This window comes from Dasypus novemcinctus, chromosome 4 (genome assembly GCF_030445035.2).
Source record: "Dasypus novemcinctus isolate mDasNov1 chromosome 4, mDasNov1.1.hap2, whole genome shotgun sequence".
Taxonomy (NCBI): domain Eukaryota; kingdom Metazoa; phylum Chordata; class Mammalia; order Cingulata; family Dasypodidae; genus Dasypus; species Dasypus novemcinctus.
Window position 1 is genome coordinate 78,888,371 of NC_080676.1, and position 24,121 is coordinate 78,912,491.

The following is a 24,121-nucleotide window of genomic DNA, read 5'->3' on the forward strand; positions in this document are numbered from 1 at the left end:
CACTTTGCTAGGAGCCTTCCAGATTGTTGGATATGTCTACAAGTCAGATCCTTTTATTGTTACTATAGCCTGAAATGGTACATCCATGGAACTCTCCAAGATTTTTATCTCATTTAAATATTGATCTTTACTATCTTAAAATTACATGGTTTTAAACAGTTATGTGAGAAAAATAACCCATTTTCCATTTAAAGGTAGCTTTATTTCTTATTCTATTGCTTATTTAGCTGAATGACCTTGAAATCTCTTAATTTCTCTGGTAGTTTTCCTCATCTATAAAATGGGCATAATAATGATACCTACCTCTCAGGTTTTGTAAGGATTAGAGAGAAATGTATAATAAATTGTTTGGCACATAGTGTTCTATAAATGGTGGCTATTCATATTATCACTATCCTATGTTTATGTGTATGTGTCCTTCAGGTGCAGTGATTTTTAGCAGGGGGCTGGAGGAGACACACTCTTCTAGGGAGGATGAATCAGAATCTCATGTATGGTAGTACTAGTGAGGGAAGAGGGGGTGCAGTTATAATTTGGAAAAACCTTTAGGATTTTAACTTTAAGTTTGGAAAACTGAAAAAAAAAGTCATTTTCACAGTAGACATTATGTAAGATAAGATTCAACACAATCTTCTCTGCCTATGGTGAAATGCAAAATACTTGATCTATGGTATACTCACCTTGAGCACACACGTGTGTATGTGTATGTTTGTGTGTGTGTATAAGTTTGCATGCATGTGATAGTTTTACATTTCTCTAAGGGATTTGGTTTAAAAATAGTTAAGAAACACTATCATTATGTCTAGAATCTCAGCACTTTTCTGCTTATCCATCAAGGTGGTAGCAGTAGAAGCCAAACTACTTAGGGCAGAAAGGGGGGGTGCAAATAGCAGAGCTATGATGGAGGAGGGGTTAAGGATTGGTTTGGGGATTTAAACTTAAAATGATGGAAAACAGTCAGTGAGTGAGGTATATATAGGGTTAGGGCATGTGACAAAGCAAAGGGTTAAGTCAAGAACTTATAGACAGCTGTAAACATTATTGCTTAACTATTTCTGTTAGTAGCTTTTTTTTTTTTTAAAGGTAGGCAAGGGAGTAAAGAGTTTATTAATTTAGAAAAAATGAGAAAAGTATATAGTCCATGCTGAGACATGGACTGTGGGCACACTGCAGCGTGAGTGGCCAGTAGCTTTTAAAAAAATTAAGGTAAAATAAAACACAGATATAGAAAACCAAATCCAAAAATGTATCACTTAAGAAATGTTTATAAGGCGAACATCCTTGTGATAACTACCAGGTCAAGAAATAGAACTTTTCCAGTCATTCTGGAATACCCTCCATGTGCCCCATCCCAGTCACAGCCCTCTCCTTCTTTTTAAAATTAATCGCTTCTTTTTGTTTCTTTATGATTTTAGCACCCAAATGTGTTTTCTCTTTTTCCTTCCCTTCCCTTTTTCCTCCCCCTTTTTCCTTCCTTTTTTCCTTTTCTTTCCTTTCCTTCTTTTTAACTTGATACATGTCTTAAGTCTTTTCCTTTCCATTTATCTGTTGAAGAATTTAGGCCTTTTGACCTGTGGAGTTTCCCACAATTTGGAAATTGCAGATTCATGGGACAGTTCAGCCATCATGTTTCTCTGTCTTCTGCATTTCCTTCAGATTGGCTGCTGGATCTAGAGATATCAGATTGAGGTTCTGTTTTTCTGGTAAGACTAAGTGGTGATGTGCTCATAATGTCTAGTTTTTGCTCTACTTTTTATTGTTAGCAAATGTTGATAATGTCAAGACCCATCAGTTCATTCAAACTTGCAAAATATTAGAATAGATATTCCAATTCTATCATTGTGTTTTCATTTATTAGCTGGAATAATTTTATATGGAGATGCATCCCCATCTGCCATTTGCTTCCTGAGTCATGAGGTTCATATAGGAAAGTTAAGATAAGTACTTGTGTTTACCCAGTTTTCAAGATAATTGGTTCAGATTGTGACCATTTACTTTATTATGAACTTTGCTTTTAAATATTTTTGGTGGCTTTCAATTTGTTGCAGTTCATACTCTTATGGAAATTCTAATTGTCACTTTAGCCAGTAGGTTCCTCTTCAGTTTGGCTCCTGGGTCCTTTTGACCTGACTCTAGTAGTCTTTGATAGCTTCTTTGTTATCTTGTATGACAAAATGTTTCAGGCTGATGTTGTACATTTCCTGCCTCAAAATTGGAATCAGCCATTTCTCTAAGAAGCTTTCCTTTTAAAATGGGAAATGCTATTTCAATACCCCAATCTAGGTGCTAGAGGTGCTCATTATTTCTCAGTTTGTCATTGTTTTTAGACCTTTGCTGTGGAAAGAGCTAGGAAAATATATGGATTGAAATAAAATAGTTCGTAGTGATCTTTCTGATTAAAAAATAAGATCAGTTTTATTTTGGGGTTCTTACTTTTTTTTTTCTATATTACATTTGTATCTCCTTTTTTCATCCTGAAAGCATCATGATAGAATTCATATACCCATAATTATTCATTTGTTTTAATTCAACATTACACATACAATAGTCATGGAATAACAATATTAATACTGCTGCCGCCAATTTCCATTACAGAAAACAGTTAAATGTTTTTTTTTAATATGCTATTCTCATTTCTCCCCATTTTTTTTATTGGTTGCCTTATATATATCTTAGAGCATATAAGCATTGCATAGTATACTCTCTTCCTTCCAGCCTTTATGAATCTTTGTTCTATAAATAACTGCATATTTAATGCTTACCACCAATCCTTATGATGATGTTTCTAGTCATTTTGGTTGTCTTAAGTTATTCATCTAATATAGTAGATTCCTTAGGAAGGGCTCGTGGGAAAATATTTCATGATTTTTCTTACATGTTCATAACGTTTTTTTGGCTGGAAATAAAATCCTTGACTCATAATTTATTTCCTTGAATATCTTAAATCTGTAACTAATATTTTCTTCGGCAAAAACATTGTTGGTGAAAAAGTCTGATGATAGTCTAATTATCTTTATTTTATAAATCAAGTAATATTTTGACCTTAATCCAAAGGGAAATTTTTTTAAGTCCATTTATTTTTCTAGAAGATCTTGTTGTTCATTCTTGGTCAGTATTCTAAAGTACATTGTGTGCTCTTTCACTATATAATTTGAAATCTTTGTTATTTCAGTTATGTTTTCTTCCATTATGGTCTTTAATATTTGCTCTCTTTCTTTCCTTTAATTTTCTTTTTCAGGGTCTCCTATTATCCAAATTTTATGACTTTAATACTTATCACTTTCTCTTTAGTCCTTTTTAACTCTTCATTTCTTTAAAATTTAAAAAAGAAAACATTTATTAGGAATAATTTTAGGCTTACAACAGAACTTTTGCAAAGGTTATAGAGAGTTCCATATACCTTTACCCAGTTTTTCCTAATGTTAACGTGTTACATTATCAGTGTACTTTTATCAAAACTAAGGAACTAACATTGGTACATTACAGTAGTTAACTAAACTTCCTTTGTTCATATGTCTCCATTAATGCCCTTTTTCTGTTCCAAAATCCAATCTAGAATATCACATTGTGTTTAGTTCATTTTTTAAAAAAATTAAGATAATTTTTAATTCACATGCAGCTCTAAGAAATAATATGAAGAGTTTCTCCCAGTGGTAACATTTTGCAAAACTATAGCGTATTAGCACAACCAGGATTTTGATGTTGACGTAACACTCAGGTGTTATACAAATCTCCCTGGTTTTACTTGAATACTCATTTCTATGTGTATATGTGTCTGTTACATTTTATACATTTTTTAGCACCTGTCTAGATTCCTGTATAGAGTACCACAGTCAACTATGAACATTTCCAATACCACAAGGATCCCTTTTATTGCCTTTTTACAACAACTGCTAATCTATGCTTCATTTCTAACATTTTATCTTTTCGAAAATGTTGATGTAACTATGGGATAATACAAAATGTAACCTTTTGGGGTTGACTTTTTTGTTATTCAGCATAATTTCCTGAAGAGGATCTCCCATGTCGTAGGCAGATGCCCTGTTGGGCCAAATCGGCTTCCCTATTTAGATTCTCTTTTATTTCCTTTGGCAGTATTTTATGGTTTTCTGTATGAGTTCTTTACAACCTTAATTAAATTTATTCCTAAGTATTTGACTCTTCTATTTGCTATTGCAAATGGGATTTTTTTTTTATTTCCTCTTCAGAGTGTTCATTACTAGTGTATAGAAACACAATTTCTGCTTGTTGATCTTGTAACCCATCACTTTACTGAATTTATTAGCTCTAGAAGCTTTTTTGTGGATTTTTTCAGGATTTTCAAGCTATAGACTCATATCATCTGTAAATAGAGAATATTTTACTTCTTTCTTTCCAATTTGTATGCCTTTTGTTTATTTTTCTTGCCTAATTGCTCTGCTAGCATTTCAGTATGTTTTTTTGTTTTTGTTTTTGTTTATTCTGTTTATTTCAGCATCTTACCATCATTCTGTTCATGACAAATTATATATTTTATAAGATGACACAAACTTTCTTTATAGTTCTCATTCATTTTTAAAAATATATATTTTATTTATTTTTAAAAAATACGTAGATTACATAAAATGTTATGTTAAAAAGTGTAGGGGATTCCCATATGCCCCACTCCCCACACTTCCCTTTTTTCCCACATTAACAACTTCTTTCATTAGTGTGGTACATTCATTGCAATTGATGAACACATTTTGGAGCATTGTCACACAGCATGGATTTTAGTTTACATTGCAGTTTACGCTCTCTCCCACTCCATTCTGTAGGTTATGGCAGGATATATAATTTCCTGTATCTGTCTTTGCAGAGCCCTCACAAATCTTCTATCTTCTATTAATTACCCAATTCCAAAGCCATTTACAGAGTTAGGATATTTGCAGTAGTGGCATCCTACTCTCCTGTTACGAAAACCTGTTTTAGTTTGTTTGCTGCTCAGGCAAATACGATGAAATAGCTTAGTCTTAACAATGGGAATTTACTCACTCAGTTTGAGGATGGGAAAAAGTTCAAATCAAGGCATCATCAAATTCAAAATTTTTTCCAAAGTTTGTGACATTCTGGGGCTGGCAGCTGGTGATCCTTGGTTCTTAGTTCCCCTGTCACATGGTGATGCACATGGTGGCCTCTTCTGACCTCTCCATTCTTTTTGGGTTTCCACTGGATTTTTCAACTTCTGATTTCTTTCTGTGACAATTGTATAATGTTGAATAACAGTGATGCCAGTAGACATCTTTGTCTTGTTCTTGATCTTAGAGGGAAAGCTTTCAGCCTCTCACCATTGAGTATAATGTTAGTTGTGTGTTTTTCATATATGCCTTTTATCATGTTAACGTTTCCTCCTATTCCTAGTTTTCTAAGTGTTTTTATGAAGAAAGTGTGTTGAATTTTGTCAGATGTATTTTCTGCATCAATTAAAAAGATAATATGTATTTTTCCCTTTGTTCTATTAAAGTGATGTATTATATCAACTGATTTTCTTATGCTGAGCTACCCTTCCATGTTGTATAATTCTTTTACTTGGCTGTTGGAGTCAATTGACTAGTATTTTGTTGAGGATTTCTGTACCTGCAATTGTAAGGGATATTGTGTATGTAATTCTCCTTTCTCCTGATATGTTTAAATGACTTTAATATTAGGGTAATGTTGACCTTATAGAAGAATTAGGTAGTGTTCTGTCCTCTTCGATTTTTTGGAAGAGTTTGAGCAGCGTTGGTATTAATTATTCTTGGAATGATTGGTAGAATTCACCTGTGAAGCCATCTGGTCCTGGGCTTTTATTTTTTGGGAGGTTTTTGATGACTAATTCAATCTCTTTATTTGTAGTTGGTCTGTTGAGGACTTCTATTTCTTCTGGAGTAAATGTAGGTTGTTCATGTATTTTCTAGGAATTTTTCCAGGTCATCTAAGTTGTCTAATTTGTTGACGTACAGTTGTTCATAGTATCCTCTTTATTTCCTTTTTATTTCTTTGGGGTCAGTTGTAATGTTTCCCCTCTCATTTCTGATTTTATTAATTTGCATCTTCTATTTTTCCTTTTCTGTCTAGCTAAGGGTATGTTAGCTTTATTGATCTTTTAGAAGAACCAACTTTTGATTTTGTTAATTCTTTTTTTTCCCTCTCAATTTCCTTAGTTTCTGCTCTAATCTTTGTTATTTCTTTTCTTCTGCTTGCTTTGGCATTAATTTGCTGTTCTTTTGTCAGGTTGCTCCGGGTGTGCAGTTAGGTCTTTGAGTTTAACTCTTTTTCTTTTTAAATGTAGGCATTAGGGCTATCAGTTTCCCTCTGAGCACTGCCTTTATTGCAACCTTTCAGTTTTTAAAAAATTTGTAGAAAATGGACATTTTAATCATGAATTTTTGTATTTTTAAACATGATCTATTTCTCCATTTATTTAGGTCTCTTTTTATCTCTTAAGTTTGATGAAATTAATATATAAATATTACACACTTTTTTAGGTTTATTCTAACCCACTAGGTTTGTACTATTTTTATTAGCATTATTAAAAGAACATTTTTTTATTTATTATTGCTGTTGTATGGGAATGCTATTGATTTTATAAACTGATCAGTTATCAAGAATGCTTATTTCTGTCATGTCTATCTGGCTTATTTATAGATTATCCTAATATTTCTATATAAATAATCATAGTTTCACTGAATAGTGATGTTTTAAAATCCCTTCTTTACCATTTTGTATTCGTATTTCTTTACCCAGACTTATTTATTTGGTTACATCCTTCATTATAATATTGAATAGAAAGAGGTAGTGGAACACTCTGACTTTAATGACAAAGCTATTTAATGCTTTGCCATTTGAAAGATATTTTATAGAATTTTAGTGTAAACCCATTATTAGATTAATAAAATTCCACTCAATATCTAGTTTGATATGTGCATGATCAAATTTTTTCCCACTTAATAATCCCAACAAGGAGGATCACAGTAAAAGATTTCTTAGGGACTTCCAGGAAGATGGCAAACTAGAAAGACATGGGACTCTCTTCTCTCCCAGAAAAAGAGCTAGAGGACAGATAGAAATGACTTGGAAAAAAAGTCCCCTAGGATATAGGACACCAGGGAAAGGCTGGACATTGCCCAGAGGAGAGATTAGCAAAGGAAAAGAATCTAGATAGGGGAACTGTGAGTTAAGAGCCACAGCTGCAAATGCGGGCACTCTCCCCCACATCATACATAATTTTGAATTCTCAGGCCTCAGGCCAGCAGCTAAAGATAAAGGGGACCCCAGCTGTCCACCTCCCCAGGAAAGTGGAGAGAGAAGGACACAACCTAAGGCTGACTCAGCTTCTGACCCACATATTTGGTCTGCTGTGTCCCAGGAGTCCTTGCAGGCTGGGTGAGACCATGCCATTGTTTGCCTTGGGAGTCATTAAGGGACTAAAGAGATTGGACCTTCTCAGTCTCCTGCTCTACTGACTGGGACTGGTTGTTGACCATGCAGAGGGAAGTGGAATTACTTCCTACCTAGGAAAAGGGAAGGGGCTGCCAGCAAAGGTTGGAGAACTAGCTTTGAGAAAGTTTGAATTAAGAAGCTCTTTGCCTGCAGGTAGGAACCTCTGTCACATTGATCTGTCCCTGTTGTAGCAAACACACTCCAACCTGGGCACTGAACTGAGAGGACTGTCAAAGAGCACCATCTGCTGGCTGACCAAGGGTGTGCACATGAGGAAATTAAAACTAAATACATATAAGAGGTTTTACCGGCCTTTAACGTCTCTCTACCCAAGACCCTAAGAAGCAGATCTACAACCCATTACTTGGTCCAGGGCCCAGATTTGAACAACTACCAGGGTCAGAACAGGTTGAATCGTGAATCAAAGAACAGCAGTAACACACAGCCTCCTGCAATTAAAACCCTATGAAAGAGAGAGAAATTGAGCATCTGAGTAAACTCACCACCCTAATCACCTGTTTAGGCATCTGCAAAAAATTACAAATGTACTAAGAAAATGGAAGAAAGCCCCAGATGAAACACAAGATTTGAGACAGCTAATCAAGAAGATGCATACAAATTTCCAAAACCAATGAATTGAAAGACAATATGGCTAAAGAGATAAAGGACACCAAGAAGACACTGAGTGAGCACAAAGAAGAATTTGAAAACTTGAAAAAAAAACAGAGCTCATGGGAATGAAAGACACAATAGGTGAGATAAAAAACTACATTAGAGTGTGAAACCAAATGTGCCTGGGAGGCCTTACTTCTAAAGACAATACCTGAAATTGAAGAGAGAAAAGAATGAAAAAAAAATTGAGCAAGGACTCAGGGAGTTGAATGGTAACACAAAATGCAACTCATGAGCAACGTGGGAGCACCAGAGGAGAAAGGAAAAGGGGCAGAAGGAGTATTTGAGGAAATATTCCTTTTTTTTTTTTTTATCTTTTATTTATTTATTTTTTAATTACATTATGAAAAATATGAGGTCCCATTCAACCCCACCGCCCCCGCCCCCCACTCCCCCCACAGCAACACTCTCTCCCATCATCATGACACATCCATTGCACCTGGTAAGTTATTTGAGGAAATAATAGCTGAAAATTTCCCAACTCTCACGAAAGAAATGAACTTACATTTTTAAGAAGCCCAGTGTACCCTGATCAGAATAAATCTGAATAGACATACCTTAAGACACTTCTCAGAATGTCATGTGTCAAAGATAAATAGAAAATTCTGAGAGCTGCAAAGGAGAACCATCACATACAAGGGATGCCCAGTAAGACTTAGTGAAGATTTCTCTTCAGAAACCACGTAGGCGAGAAGATAGTGGTATGATACAATTAGGATACTGAAAGAGAAAAACTGCCACCTGAGAATTCTTTCTTCAGCAAAATTGTCCTTCAAATATGAAGGTGAGTTTAAAACATTGACAAATAGAAACTAAGAGCTCGTAGAAAATAATCCACCTTTGCAGGAAATATTAAAGAAAGCCTTATAGTCAGAAAGAAAAATCTAGGAGAGAGAGGCTTGGAGGAGAGAATAGAAGAAAGAATAGAGGAAAGGGTAACCAAAAGAATAAAAAGACATATGAAAACCAAAGAATAAAATGGTGGAAGTAAATAATGCATTTACAGTAATATCATTGAGTGAATGAATTAAACTCCCCAATTAAAAGGTATAGGCTGACAGAACGGATTAAAAAAACATGAGCCATATGCTGCTTACAAGGGACTCACTTTAGACCCAGGAATACAAACTGCCAGGGAGAAATGACAGTCATATATATGTATGCATCTAACCAGGGTGCCCCAAAATACATGAGACAAACTCTGGCAAAACTGAGGGGAGAAATAGACATCTGTACAATAATAGTTTAACACATCACTCACATCATTAGATAGAACAACTAGTCAGAAGATCAACAAGGAAGCAGAGAACTTGAACAATATGATAAATGGGGTAGACCTAACAGACAAATACAGAACATTGCACCCAAACTCAGCAGATTATACACTCTTCTCAAGTGCCCATGGATCTTTCTTTAATGTATGATCTCTAAGACCATATGTTGGATCATAAAGCACCCTCTCAGATCATAAGGGGATGAAACTGAAAATCAATAGATAGGAAAGGTAAATCTGCAAATGTATGGAGACTAAACAACAAACTCCTAAATCAGTGAATCGAAGAAATTGCAAGTGAGATCAGTAAATATATTGAGACAAATGAAAGTGAGAACACAACTTATCAAAACTTATAGGATATAGCAAAGGCAGTCTTGAATAGGAAATTTATAACCCTAAATGCTGATATTAAAAAAGAAGAGTTAAAGCCAAAGATTTCACTGAACAACTAGAGAAACTAAAAAAGAACAGCAAACCAAGAGAAGTCCAGGAAGTGGCAGGGGCCAGTGAGCTGGCGGACTGGGGGCTTAAGCCGCAGAGGTCAAGAACCTGGTGGACAGCAGAGAGAGAGGCCTCTGGCCACCACCACCATACCAGGAGGGCAGCCTTTAGTTTTTCTTACTAATCCTCCTTTTACTCTCTTCTTGAACCCTCTCTCTCCTGTTTTTTCCTTTCAACCTGCATAATTCCCTTTAGTATTTCTTGAAGGGAAGGTTTCTTGTTGACAAACTCTCTTAATTTCTGTTAATCTGTGAATATTTTGAACTTGTCTTCATTTTTGAATGCCAGCGTTGCTGGATACAGAATTCCTGGCTGACAGGTTTTTTCCTTTTAGCACCTTAACTATGTCATACCACTGCCTTCTCACCTCCATAGTTTCAGATGAGAAATGAGTGCTTAATCATATCTATTATAATTTCCATTGTATGTGATGGATCTCTTTTCTCTTGCTGTTTTCAGTGTTCTCTCTTTGTCTTGAGTGTTTGACAGTTTAATCAGTATATGTTTCAGGGTAGGCCTGTTAGGATTTATACTGTTTGAAGTGTACTGCACCTCCTGGACATGTACATCCATGTCCAGGAAATTTTCAGCCATTATTTCTTTGGACATCCTTGATTAGTCGTTCCATGTTCTGCATTTCCTCCTGTGTTTTTTTTTTTTTTTAAATTTTGTTCATCAGACTGGGCCATGTCTTCCTGTTTCTTAGTATGCCTTGTGATTTTTTATTGGTGTTTAGGCATCTGTTTATCTTGATGTGCTTCTTCAGATGGTTAGCGTCTCTTTCTATTCTAGGGTTTTAGTTCTTTTTTTTGTGTGGTAAGTTTCCCTTTTGAAACTTGGTTCCTCTTATTCTAAATCTTTGTAGTTGTCTGTGTTCTCTTGAAAAAATATCAAGACCATAGAAAAGGAAGAAGATGTGAAAAAGAATAATAGTAATAATAAAAGAAAAGAACCATAAAAGAGCCAGGAAAATAAATATTAGGAGTGAAAAATCAATAAGAATACCAAGTGGGAAGTGGATGTGGCTCAAGTGATAGGGCTTCCACCTACCATATGGGAGGACCTGGGTTCGATCCCTGTGGCCTCCTGGTGAATAAGAAGAGAAAGTGTGCCTGCATGGTGAACCAGTGCCTACGTGGTGAGCCAAGTGGCTGCACGATGAGCCAGTGCCTGCGCAAGTGAGTCACGCAGCAAGATGATGACAGTACAAAAGAAACAAAGGAGAGAGTCAAGGTGAAGCACACTAGAAACCAGGAACTGAGGTGGCGCAGCTGAGAGGAACCTCTCTCCACATCAGAGGTCCCCAGGATCAAATTCTGGTGAATCCTAGAAGAGAAAAAGTGAAAAAGAGAAGACCAAAAAAAAAAAAAAAAAAAAAAGAAATAGATACAGAAGATCACACAGCAAAAACACAGACAGGAAAAACAGTAGGGTGGAGGAAGGGGGAAGGGAAAGGGAAAATAAATAAATCTTTTTAAAAAAAGAATACAAAGTAATGAGAATAAAAAAGGTGGAATAAAAAAATGAAACAAGAAAAATAAATAGAATAAAAAAAAGGCAAGGAAGATGAGAAGGACCAAACAAGAAAAGGTAGAATGAAAGAAAAGCAACAGAAGAGGGAAAAATGAAAGAAAATAAATAAACTAAGGATAGAAAAATAGCGAGAAGAAAAAAATGGAAACAGAGAAAAGACAAACAAAAAACAACCCAGGGAAAAAAACCGGTTTCCCTCTTAGGCCCTTAGGAACCGTCTCGGGCTGCCAGTGCTCATCAGTCAGTCACCCTACAGCCTGCCCTCCACAGGTAAGGTACCCAGTTTTAGTGAATAAAATAAGAATAAGAAAAAATATAAGAAAGTAAGACATGATAAGAAATTAAAAACAATAGCTCAAAACAAACAAAAAACCTCTCAGTCTATAAGTTCACTGTCATAAAGTACTGGCTGACCCATTGTGTAACTTTCTGGATCCCTTCTCTTACCAGGTAACAGGAATCGAACCAGGGACCTTGTATATGTGAGACAGGGGATCCTACACTGAACTCCAGCCACTCCACAGGTTAGATAGGCTTCTGAAAGCTTATCTGGTGGTCCCCACCTCCTTTGCCTCAGGCCAGTTGGGCTTCTGACAGTTTGCAGGCTGTCTTTCCTGGTTTCTTTCTCTCCCTAACTGATTATGCACCTGCCCGTCTCTGCATTCCTCCTTACCTAATTCCTCTCTCCTTGGGCAGCTGGGTTTGACAGCTTGCCTGATCAAATCTCCTCTCCCCTTTCCCTGGGGCCACTTCAGTGCTGGCTGGGATATTTTTTGATATTCCAAGGTGACTCAGCTGGCCAGACTCACTGAAGAGAAGCCACTTCCTGCTCTCCACCAGGCCCCTCTTTTTCCAAGGGAAGAGATGGTTCTTTCCTTCTCAGTTGGCTGCAGTGAGCTAGGAGTTTTACTGAGGCTCTTTGCCTTCAAGGTGGGGTATATGTGCCATTTCTGACCACAGGGGTGAGTAACTCATGGTTTTAATTTGCCTTCGTTGTCTCTCTAACCCTCTCCCTCCTGGATGATGCGCAGCATACTCCTGGCATGAAGATCCCTGAAGCAACTCCCTTGAGTTGCCCTTCCTCCATTGTTTTTGTGAAGGAGTTGAGTCCTGCCTACCTACTTTGACAGTTGCAGTTCCCTTGAATGTAACAAATCACTTTTCATTTGCTTCTTTCAGAATTTGCCCTTTATCTTTGGCATAAGAGTTGGGACATTTTTGGTAATTATTTCCTCAGATTTTCTTTCTGCCTGTTTTCCTTTCTCGTCTTCTGGGACACCCATGATGTGTGTATTTGCACACTTCATGCTGTCATCCTATTCCCTGGAGTTTTTCCTCGTTTTTTCTCTGTCTCTTCTGTCTGTAACATTTTGATTGTCCTGTCTTCTAGTTTGCTATTTCTTTGTTCTGTCTGTTCAAATCCGCTGTTGTATGCCTCTGGTGGTTTTTTTGTTTTTGTTTTTGTTTTTAATCTCCTCCAAGTGCCTTTCATTCCCATGAGTTCTGTTATGTTTCTTTTAATACTTTCAAATTCTACTCTATGCTCTTATTATCCTTTATCTCTTTAGCCATATTTTCTTTCATCTCCTTGAATTGATTAATTTAGGAGATTTGTTCTTCAACATCATTGATTGTTGTTTCAAATTCTGTGTGTCCTCTGTAGTTTTAATTTGCTTCGTGACTGGGCCATATTTTCCTGTTTCCTAGTATGGCTTGTAATTTTTTGCTGATGTCTTGGCATCTGTTTATCTTTCTGAAATTACTCTGAAGGTCAGTTTTTCTCTCTTGCCTAGGGCTTTATTGTTGAGTGGCCTTGTTTTAAGGCTCTTCTTTGACACTTGGTTCAGCTTATTCTAGACCTTTGGAATTTCTTGTGTTTAACTGAGCATATTTACCCAGCTTTTCTTTATCTGATTCTTGCCCGAGATATGCAATACAATTTTTTTTTCAAACATGCTTTTTTCTAAAGATTTATTTATTTATTTTTCTCCCCTCCCCCCCCAGTTGTCTGTTCTCTGTGTCTGTTTGCTGCGTCTTCTTTGTCCACTTCTGTTGTTGTCAGTGGCACGGGAATCTGTGTTTCTTTTTGTTGCATCATCTTGTTGTGTCAGCTCTCCTTGTGTGCAGCACCATTCCTGGACGAGCTGCACTTTCTTTCGTGCTGGGCGACTCTCCTTATGGGGCGCACTCCTTGAGCGTGGGGCTCCCCTACGCGGGGGACACCCCTCCGTGGCACAGCACTCCTTGCCCACATCAGCACTGCATATGGGCCAGGAGGCCTGGGGTTTGAACAGTGGACCTCCCATGTGGTAGATGGATGCCCTAACCACTGGGCCAAGTCTGCCACCTGCAATACAATTTTTAAGATTTCATTTGTACATTTGTTTCACCGCCAGGAGAAAGCTTCCTTTCCTCTGTTCCTTCTCTGGGAATCTTGATGTTTGTTTTTTTTTTAAGTCTATAGTTTTTTGGTTTTAAAAAATTCCGTCAGTGCCTCTAGCTGCTTTTGCCTGGAGGGCAAATTCTGGGGGAGAAGGGTCTCCCCAAAGAGGACTTTTCTGAGTCAGTATTTCCCAGCCAAAACATAGCCAAGGACCAATGAAGGGGGCACAGACCAATTTCAAAGAGCCCTGGGGACAGGGTCAGGAAAGATGCCAAAAGCCTTTTTGATGATTCCCTTAAGTTGCACTTTATTGACTTGCCAAGCAGATGACACTTCAGCAAACTGTTTGCTGCAACCCTAAGGATGTACTGTGCCTACAAACCTTTACAGCTTCTGCCCCTCTCAGGGGCAGGATTGAAACAACTTCTGGAGCTGTGCTTGTCTGTCGTGGACTGTAACAGCAGATCAGACCTGGTCCCAGCAATCCAAATTCTGTAGTCACAGGCCATTTTCAGTGTATGTACATCCCTCTTCTTCTGCATCAGTCAGCCTGGGGCCAATCCTGTGGTAGCCTGCCTTGAGAGGGGGGACTGGGCACTGGCAGCCACATGGAACAAGCTACTCATGGTTTTATTTTTTTTCAATTTCTCAACCTCTTCCTCCTACTCTTCCCTGGATTCTGTACAGTGTTCCCCTGGCCTCTAGAGCCCCAGAACAGTTGTTTCAGACGGTTCCTGCCTGTCCGTTAGCTGTTTTGGGGGAAGAATGTGTCCTGGAGCCCCCTACTCTGCCATCTTCGCAGGAGTTCCCACTCTCTCCCTCATTTTTGAAAGACTGTCTTGCCTGATAAAAAATGCTTGTTGGCTGTTTTTTCTTCAGCACCTTAAATATTTCATCCTGCTGCCTTTTTGGTTTCTGATGAGAATTGGCACTTTATCTTATTGGGGATCCCTTGTACATAAGATGTTTATTTTCTCTTGTAGCTCTCAGTACTTTCTACAATCTTTGGGATTTCAGTTTGACTACATGTGCCTGGGCATGTTTCCTTCAAGTTTATCCTGTTTGAAATTTGTTAGGTTTCTTAAATGTCCAGTCATATCTTTTATTAAACTTGAGAAGTTTTCTGCCATTAAAAAAAATACTACTTCTTTCTTTCTTGTCCTTCTGAGATTCCCTTAATACCTATATTAGTACACTTGATGGTAACCTACAGATCTCTTAGGCTCTATTCACTGTTTTTCATTCATTCTGATGTGGGGGGGAGGTGCCTAATCGCTAGAGCCACCTCTGCTCCCTGCTTTGTTATATCTCTCATTATGTTTTTCCTCTCCGCATCTCTTGCTGCATCAGCTTGCCACACCTGCCTGTCGCTCCAGCTTGCTGTCTTCTTTAGGAGTCATCGGGATCTGAACCAGAGACCTCTCGTGGTGGGCAGGAGCCCAGTTGCCTGACCATGTTCACTTCCCCACTGATTCTTTTTTTGCTCTTGTTAACCACTAGATAACTTTTATTTTCAGTTATTGTGGTCTTCACTTGCCGTGTTTCTTTTTAGTTCTTTTAAAAAATCTTTTATCACTTTATTGCAATTATTATTTATTCATCATTTTTATTATATTCTTTAATTCTGTCCTCTTGTTTTCCTTGCTCTCGTTTAGCATATTGAAGTCATTGAAAAATTATTTGGATGGAGGAGGTTGTTGGTGTGGGAGGAATAGTGTGTGTGGGGGGTGGGGGTATATGGGAACCTCTTATATTTTTTAATGTAACACTTTTTTTGTGATGTATATATCTTCAAAAAATACAATTTACAAAAATGATGGGGTGGGGGGTGGGGAGTGGGGTATATGGGAACCTCTTACAGTTTTTATGTTTTTTTATGTTTTTTAATGTAACATTCTTTGTGCTCTATTAACTTTAATTTAAAAAGTGTAAAAAAATAAAATAAAAAGAAACATTATTTGGTTTGTCTAAAGTATAGTATTCTTCATTGATGGTTTGTAAGTTTGTTCCTTCGCCTGAGAATTCATTTCTTGTATCTTTGTCTTGTAATCTTTTTTGTACACTGTACATTTTAATATTTTAACATGTTATCTCTAGTCTTTAGTTCATGATCTGTCTGTTCCTTAAATTTCTAGCTAGCTAGCAATATGACAGAGATTTCCTTACAGGTTAGAACTAAGAAAGCAAATGTATCATAGCAAAATATACATTTCATAGTCTGCTAATTGATTCTGCATTGACTGGGGCTTTCCTTTGGAGTTAGCCCCTCTATCAAGGAGATCAGCCTGAGAAGAAAGAGCAGTGTCCTCTCCAACTTTTCTGGTCCTAATTCTTTTCTTGGGCTTGAGCTTTCTGTGGCCTTAGGGATTCCTCTGTTTACTGGAGTCTGAAGGAACCCTTCACTTTCTCTGAAAGAAACTCTTTCTCCTTCTCTGTGCTCTATTGTATGTCTTAAAGCTTGTAATCCTCTGTCCAGGCTGCTGTGGTTTAATTGTTTCTTACACCGCTTTGTTGCCCATAAGCTGCTTCTGTAGGGCCATATTTTGGAGGGTGAACTAGAGACAAGTGTCCTGGTTCTGTCGTTCAGGCTGCCACCCTAGAGATTAGCACTGACGTATGGGCACCCCAGTATGTTCATAGGGGTTACTCTGGAATAGGGTCAGGAATCCACAGTGGAAGTGAGGCCAGCTTCACACAATGCCAGGGAGGGGGTGGAGGAGGGCCCACCAAAGATGTCATGAGCTTCTCCTACCATTTTTCTTTTTTTTTCCCCAGGAGGTACTGGGGGTTGAACCCAGGACACACATGTGGAAAGCATATGCTCAACCACAAGCTACATCCATTCCCCTCCTACCATTTTTAAACCATTCCTTTCTTGATTTGGCACTGAACCAGTTACTGTAGCCGTTTAACTGCTTTCTAGAGCTGTGAGGAATGTAGCTTTGCCAATTTTTGGTAGTTGTTGATATATTCTGTGTGGAAATAGAACCATGGAATATCTTACACTGCCTTCTTGGTGGACTGGATCTGTGATACTTTTTAGTTGCTAATTTTTATGTGAGTTTAATAATGCTGAACTTTTAGAAGGAAGGTTATTTTAGGAGGCTTTTCTAACTTCAAAGAACTAGATTTTGTATCAAAGTAAGTGGCTCGATTTCTGAGATTTCCTGGCTCCCCCCATCCTCTGCCTTTACCTGGCCCTTTTCTTTCCTTAGTCTCTGTTGACTCTGTCTTGATGAATTTTGATCCACTTTCAGCAGATTTTCCTCAGTGTTGGAGCCTGTCCTGAAATGGAGCCCTGGTTCCTCAGTTTGGGAAGTTCATAGAGCCCAGACTGCCTGAGCCCTTTTGGACTTTGCAGGTCCCTTGTACTTACTACCTCTCCTGATACAGTTACTCTTCTTTAATTGGCTTGCACATTTCCAGTGAACACTCACAGGCTTTTTTTGTGATTCTCTTGGTATTCGGTCTCTTGCATCCTATAGCTTCCCTTTGCTTTCTCTCACTTGGTCACTAATACTATGTAGATCTTGGGACTGTTGGTGATTTGTGTATAACTATCTTTATTTTGGGGTTTGTAGAAAATTTTTCACATTGTGTTTTTTGTTTTTATTTTTGTTTTGTAAATGCTGTTCATAGCTTCCTGGTTTTGTTCTCTAATTGCTTTTGTCTATTTTTATGTGCAACTTAGGAAAATCCTAAATTTATGCTGCCCCTGCTACTACCATCTTCATCTTCTCAGAATCCTACCAGTTTTTGTTTTGTTTTGCTTAATTCCCAAAGTGATATGAAAAAGTTTGATAAGTTAGGTCCTATTATGTTTTTCTTCGATTAGTGAATCTCTGTACCTAATAAAGAATCTTCAGTGGTTGGTGTTCATTTCTTTCATTAAAATTACCAAAGAAAATTGGACCTCTAAAGTTGAAAAGAAAGTTTGGATTCTGTGTACTGATGACTTGTGATTTTTTTTTTAGCTGACTGTAGCTGTGAGTTACATAGCATGAATGAGCAAGTATGTATGGTCTTATGTAGTTATACATCACCCTATTGTGCTCTTCCAGTAGAATATTTGACTATATGTAGTTATATATGGTCTTTTATTGCCCTCCTCGGTGTTGGTTCCCTTTTTCCTATCCAGTCTCACACGTCTTTTCTAAAACCTATATAACAATTAGGCTTGCCCAGAACGATGTGTTGTGTTCTCTTCTGTAGAAACAGAGGTCTCTTGCTACTTCTTTCTTAAGGACCATGGCTACCTTAAGCAACATTATTACTCTGAGTAGAAGAAAACTGTTGCAGAGACTAATTTTATTCAAGTACTTACTTTGTATAACAGCTTTTATATTTCTCCCTGCTAAGCATTTTAATAGCCAAAGAACATTTTATCACAAAATATATAAAATTTAGTATAATCACTTGTAGTAGTGCTGTGCATAGTTCAGTTCTGTTTTGGTTTTGCCTATCAAAGCAATAATAGGGTTCTCACTTTCAGGAAATTGGCAGACTGGCAGTTGACACTGATCTGAATTTTTTAAAAGATTAATTTATCCTACCCCCCCCCTTGTTGTTTGTGCTCGCTATCTGCTCATCTTCTCTTTAGGAGGCATAGGGAACCGAACATGGGACCTCACATGTAGGAGAGAGGTGCTCAATCTGTTGAGCTGCCTCAGCTCCCTGGTTTGTTGTGTCTTTCATTGTCTTTCTTCTTAGTGTCTTTTTGTTGTGTCATCTTGTGTCAGCTCACTGCACCTGCAATGAACCTTCTCCAGGAGTCCCTGGGAAACAAATCCAGGACCTCCTGTGTGGAAGGCGGGAGCTCAATTGCTTAAGCCTTATCTGCTTTCCTGATCTGAATTTATAGTTATAATTACAAAAGTGAATTAATTTTGGAACAGTTTTTGATTTACATAAAACTTGAAATGATAGTACAGAGAATTTTTTTTCTTTTTTAAAGATTTATTTGTTTATATCCCCCCACTCCTCCCCTCTCTGTTGTCTTCTCTCTGTATCCATTCGCTATGCATTCTTGTGTGTCTGCTTGCCTTCTCATTAGGTGGCACTGGAAACCAATCTTGGGACATTTCAGAGTGGGAAAGAGGTGCTCAATCTCTTGTGGCACCTCAGCTCTTTGATCTGCTGCATTTTTTATTGTCTCTCCTCTGTGTCACTTTTTGTTGTATCATCTTGCTGCGCCAGCTGTCCACTTGGGCCAGCAATCCTGCATGAATAAGAACTCCTGCATGGGACAACACTCCACTCGGGCCAGCACCCTGTGTGGGCCAGCTCTTTACTCGGGCCAGCTTGCTGCATGGGCCAGCTTGTCTTCACCAGGAGGCCCCAAGAGTCGAACCCTGGACTTCCCATATGGTAGATGGGAGCCCAGTCACTTGAGCCATATCTGCTTCCCCAGAGAATTCTTGTGTACCCTTCATCCAGCTTCTTCTAATAGTAATATATAATATAACTATGGTAAATTTTTTAAAACTAAGAACATTAGTACAGTACTACTAAATAAACTTTATTCTGAGTTTACAGTACTACTGAATAAACTTTATTCTGATTTCACCAGTTTTTCCACTTACATACTTTTTCTGTTTCAGGGTCCAGTCCTGAATATTCCTTTGCATTTAGTCAGCTTGTCTTCTTAGTCTCCTCTGATCTGTGTCAGTTTCTTAGTGTTGGTTTTGTGACCTTGAATGTCCTGAAGCATATTAGTCACATAGTTTTTAGTATGCCCCTGAATTTGGGTTTGCCTGATGTTTTCTCATCATTACACTGAGGTTACAGATTTTGGGGAAAAATATTACAGAGGTGAAGTACTTTTCTTGTCTCATTAAGGGTTACGTGATATTAAGATAGCTCGTTACTAGTACCGTTAACTTTGATCACTTGGTTAAGGTCATATGTGCCAGTTCTCTCCACTCTAAATATACTGTTTTTACCTTTTCAAGCTCTGTTCTTTGAAAGCAACTCACTAAGTCCAGCCTAAACTCAAGAAGAGTGGAATTAAGTTCTACTTCCTGGAGGGAGAGGTGATTAACTATGTTACTTAGAACTTTTCTATAAGGGAGATTTGTCTCTTCTCTACTATTTATTTATTTAATATTTTATATCAGTATGGACTTAAGAATATTTATTTTATTCTTTGGGTTATAATCCAATATTATTATTTATTTTGTGCCTCAAATTATTCTAGCTTTGGCCTTTGGGAGGGTTGGTTCCTTGTGACTTGGCCCAATTTTTTAAAAAATCTTTTTTCTTTTTTGAGCACTTCCTTTTTTGATCCTATGCAAGATGCTCTAGGCTCATCTTCTTCTACCTTTTTCATCCCAACTCTAGATAATTCTTTCTCCAAGAATCCCTGGTTCCTTTTCTTGGAAATTAGTATTTAGAAACCAAGACTTGGGGGAAGCGGACTTGGCCCAATGGATAGGGCATCCGTCTACCACATGGGAGGTCCGCAGTTCAAACCCTGGGTCTCCTTGACCCATGTGGAGCTGGCCCATGCGCAGTGCTGATGCACGCAAGGAGTGCTGTGCCACGCAGGAGTGCCCCCACATAGGGGAGCCCCATGTGCAAGGAGTGCGCCCCGTAAGGAGAGCCTCTCAGCACTAAAGAAAGTTCAGGCTGCCCAGGAATGGTGCGGCACACATGGAGAGCTGATGCAGCAAGATGATGCAACAAAAAGAGACACAGATTCCCATGCTCCTGAACAGCAACAGAAGCGGACAAAGAAGAATACGCAGCATATGGACATAGAGAACAGACAACTGGGGGTGGGGGGGTGGGGGGGGAAGGAGGGGAGAAATAAATAAAATAAATCTTTAAAAAAAAAAAGAAACCAAGACTTGGGTGATGGGTTTGCTTATTGTTATTGGGTTTTCACTGTTTCTAGGCCTTTCTCAGTGGACAGAGCTAGGATATATATTTATGTACTATAACATATTATGTATAATGCACACATACCTAAATTTCTGTATTTACCTATCTATGTATGTGTATAAATAAGCATTTCATACTGATGTCTCTGACTCTAATTGATCACCAAAGGGTTTATTCTAGCTTTCCTTCCTTGCCTAATTGTAACTTTTTTCACTGATAGATACCTGGAATCCATTATCTACAGTTATTTGCTTATTTTCTCATCTCTAGTATACATCTGAACTAATTTCAGAACTGCTAACCCATACCCCCATGAGAAATAAACTTGCTAACTAGAGTACAATGTTGGTCACTTTTTTGTCTTTAGACATACAGTACCTCGTCGAAGCACCATTTTTCGAAGTTTCTTTAGGTTAGTTCCATTTCTGACCCCTCTATACTTCCTCTGCCTCCTTCAGTGAGGTTTTGTCACAGTTGTAATACAATTCGGTTAATTTGTCACACCAGAGACTTAAATCTTCCAGTTTTTCATAGGTTGGTCTAGTCCTGACTCTCAGCAGAGATGTAGCCAACACCTACTCCAATTCATCAGACTCACTCAGACAACTTAACAAAAGGGTGATGATGGACAAGGCCCATTCCCAAAAAACAGAGTATCTACAACTGCAAGCAAGATGGTTCTACCCATCTGCCCCTTGAGACCTAAGACCCCTCTCCATTTGAAGCAGAGTGGGCATCACCATCCCCATCCTCAAGATTGAGGAATGAACATATAAGGGGAAATGGAACTATGTACTAAGTAGACTTACTATTATTCTTGTAATGGAAGAACTTATAACACTGATATAATGGCAGTGTTCACCAGAGGTTCTGAGGGGAGGGAGAAGGAAGAATAGGTATAACTTGGGACATTTTGGGGACATGGGAATTGTTCTGCATGACAATGCAGTAATGGGTATAGGCCATTATACATTTTGTCAAAACTTATAAAATTGTGTGGTGCAGAGTGTAAGACATAATGTAAACTATAGACCTTTGTTGGTAGCAATACTTCAGTATGTGTTCATCAGTTTTAACAAATGTACCACATAGTAAAAGATGTTGTTAATAGGGAAAAGTGTGGGAAGGGAAGGTGGTGAGATATATGGGAATCCCCTATATTTTTGATGTAACATTTATGTCATCCAAAGCTTCTTTAATAATAAAAAATAAAATAAGAAATAAATTGATGATCAAAGAAGTAAATATATAATATTTTAAACTGAAAGATTAATTTGTCACAGTGTGAATTCCATCCTGGGATCCCATGATCTTGTTTTTTTATTTAATGCAGTTAAGTTTACTCCTAAGGATGTGCAATTTTATGAGTTTTGTATCCCAAGACCATTTGACACATTTCCTTCACCATGAAATTTTCCCAGTGGGGAGTAGGTGTAGCTCAGTGTTGAGGCCCTGCTTCACAAGTACAAGGTCCTGGGTTTAATCCCCTTGTACCTACTAAAAAAAAAAATTCTCCTGTGCCACCCTTTTGTAGAGATTCACACCACCTTCCTTCAACCCCTGGCAACTATATTTGTGCAAGTCTATTTCTGGCCTTTTTCCATAATGTGTCAAGTAAATGGTATCTTATAATACATAGCCTTTTGAATTTAGCTTCTTTCACTTAGCCAAAAATATTTTATATTCATCCATGTTGTTGTGTTAATTAATAGTTTGTTCCTTTTTATTGCTGGAAAGCATTCCATTGCTTGTTAAGTACCACAGATTGTTATCCAATTACCTTGCAGGATATTTTATTTTGTTTTGCTTTATTTTCATGTTTTTTTTTTTTGCTATTATGAATAAACTTATAAACATTCATGTACATCTTTGTGAATATAAGTTTCAATTCACTTTTGTAAATACCTAGGAGTGGGATTGGTAAATGTTTACCATTTGGGTTTATTTATTTATTTATTTATTTATTTAATTCCCCTCCCCTCCCCCAGTTGTCTGTTTTCTGTGTCTTTTTGCTGCGTCTTGTTTTTTTGTCCGCTTCTGTTGTCGTTAGTGGCACGGGAAGTGTGGGCGGCACCATTCCTTGGCAGGCTGCTCCCTCCTTCGCGCTGGGTGGCTCTCCTTATGGGTGCACTCCTTGCGCGTGGGGCTCCCCTACGCGGGGGACACCCCTGTGTGGCATGGGACTCCTTGCGCGCATCAGCACTGCGCATGGGCCAGCTCCACACGGGTCAAGGAGGCCCGGGGCTTGGGCCTCCCATGTGGTAGACGGACGCCCTAACCACTGGGCCAAAGTCCGTTTCCCCCCATTTGGGTTTAAAGAAACTCAAAATAGCTGTACTATTTTGCATTCCCATCTACAATGAAGATATGTTCTTGTTGCTCCAAATATCTGCTAGTATTTGGTATTTTCAGTTTTTAAAAATTTATTTTAGCATTTCTAATAGGTATGTAATGATAGCTCACTGTAGTTTTAATTTGTATTTTTATGGCAAATGAAGTTGAACATTGTATTAGTCAGCTAAAGGGGTGCTGATGCAAAATACAGAAATCTGTTGGTTTTGATAAAGGGTATTTATTTGGGATAGAAGCTTACAGTTACCAGGCCATAAAGCATAAGTTACTTCCTTCACCAAAGTCTGTTGCCACGTGTTGGGGCAAGATAGCTGCCAATGTCTGCCAAGAGTTATGTATTATTCTCCTCTTGGGGCTCCATTTCTCTCTGGACTCAGCTGGTGTGTTCTCTCCACAGGCCAACTGTAGACTATCAGGTGAATGGCTCTCTCTCTCCCCCTAGGGCTTCTGTCATGTCCAAGGAGCCATCTCTGTTCCTTTGTGTTCTCCTGTGTTCACTTCCTGGGCTGTAGCTCAAAACTCCCAACTCTGTCCTTTGCCATGTGTTTTCTCTGTGAGTCCCCGCCCACCAAAGGGTAAGGAGGACTCAACACCCCACAGACATGGCCTAATCAAAGTCCTAATCATATTAATCAAAAGTGATACCTCTGACAAACTAATTTACAAATATAATCCAATAACTTTTTGGAGTTCATAAACGGTGTCAAACTGGTACAAGCATCTTTTCATATACTTATTTACCATCCATATATCTTCTTTGATGATGTGTCTGTTGATCTTTTGTACATCTCTTTATTGTTTTGTTTTCTTATTGTTGAGTTTTAAGAGGTTTTTTGATTTGTTTATTCTGGAAATAAGTATCTTGATAGTTGGAAATATTCTTTCTCAGTCTGTGGGTTGTCTTTCTCAACACTGCCTTTCTTAGAACAAAAGTTTTTAAACTATATATAGTTATAGATAAATACTAACTTATTAATTTTTCTATTATAGATTGTGCTTCTTGTGTTGTGTCTAAAAACTCTTTGCCAAATTCAAGTTCACACAGAGTTTTTCCTGTGTTTTGTGCTAGAAGTTTTTGCATA

At 37.9% G+C, this 24,121-nt stretch overlaps 1 protein-coding gene across 15 annotated transcripts in view; it reads left to right on the forward strand.

Moving 5' to 3' along the window:
- The window catches only part of GOLGB1 (golgin B1), a 124,644-nt gene that overhangs the window by 4,616 nt on the left and 95,907 nt on the right, over window positions 1-24,121 (forward strand). For 2 of the 15 annotated variants that reach the window (XM_071214753.1, XM_071214757.1), the window contains exon 1: window positions 1,555-1,703. The exons of the other annotated variants lie outside the window; for them this stretch is intronic. The gene's annotated coding sequence lies outside the window, so the exon portion shown is untranslated. Of the gene's footprint in view, window positions 1-1,554; window positions 1,704-24,121 lie in introns of those variants that run through there. 15 annotated transcript variants of the gene reach the window in all.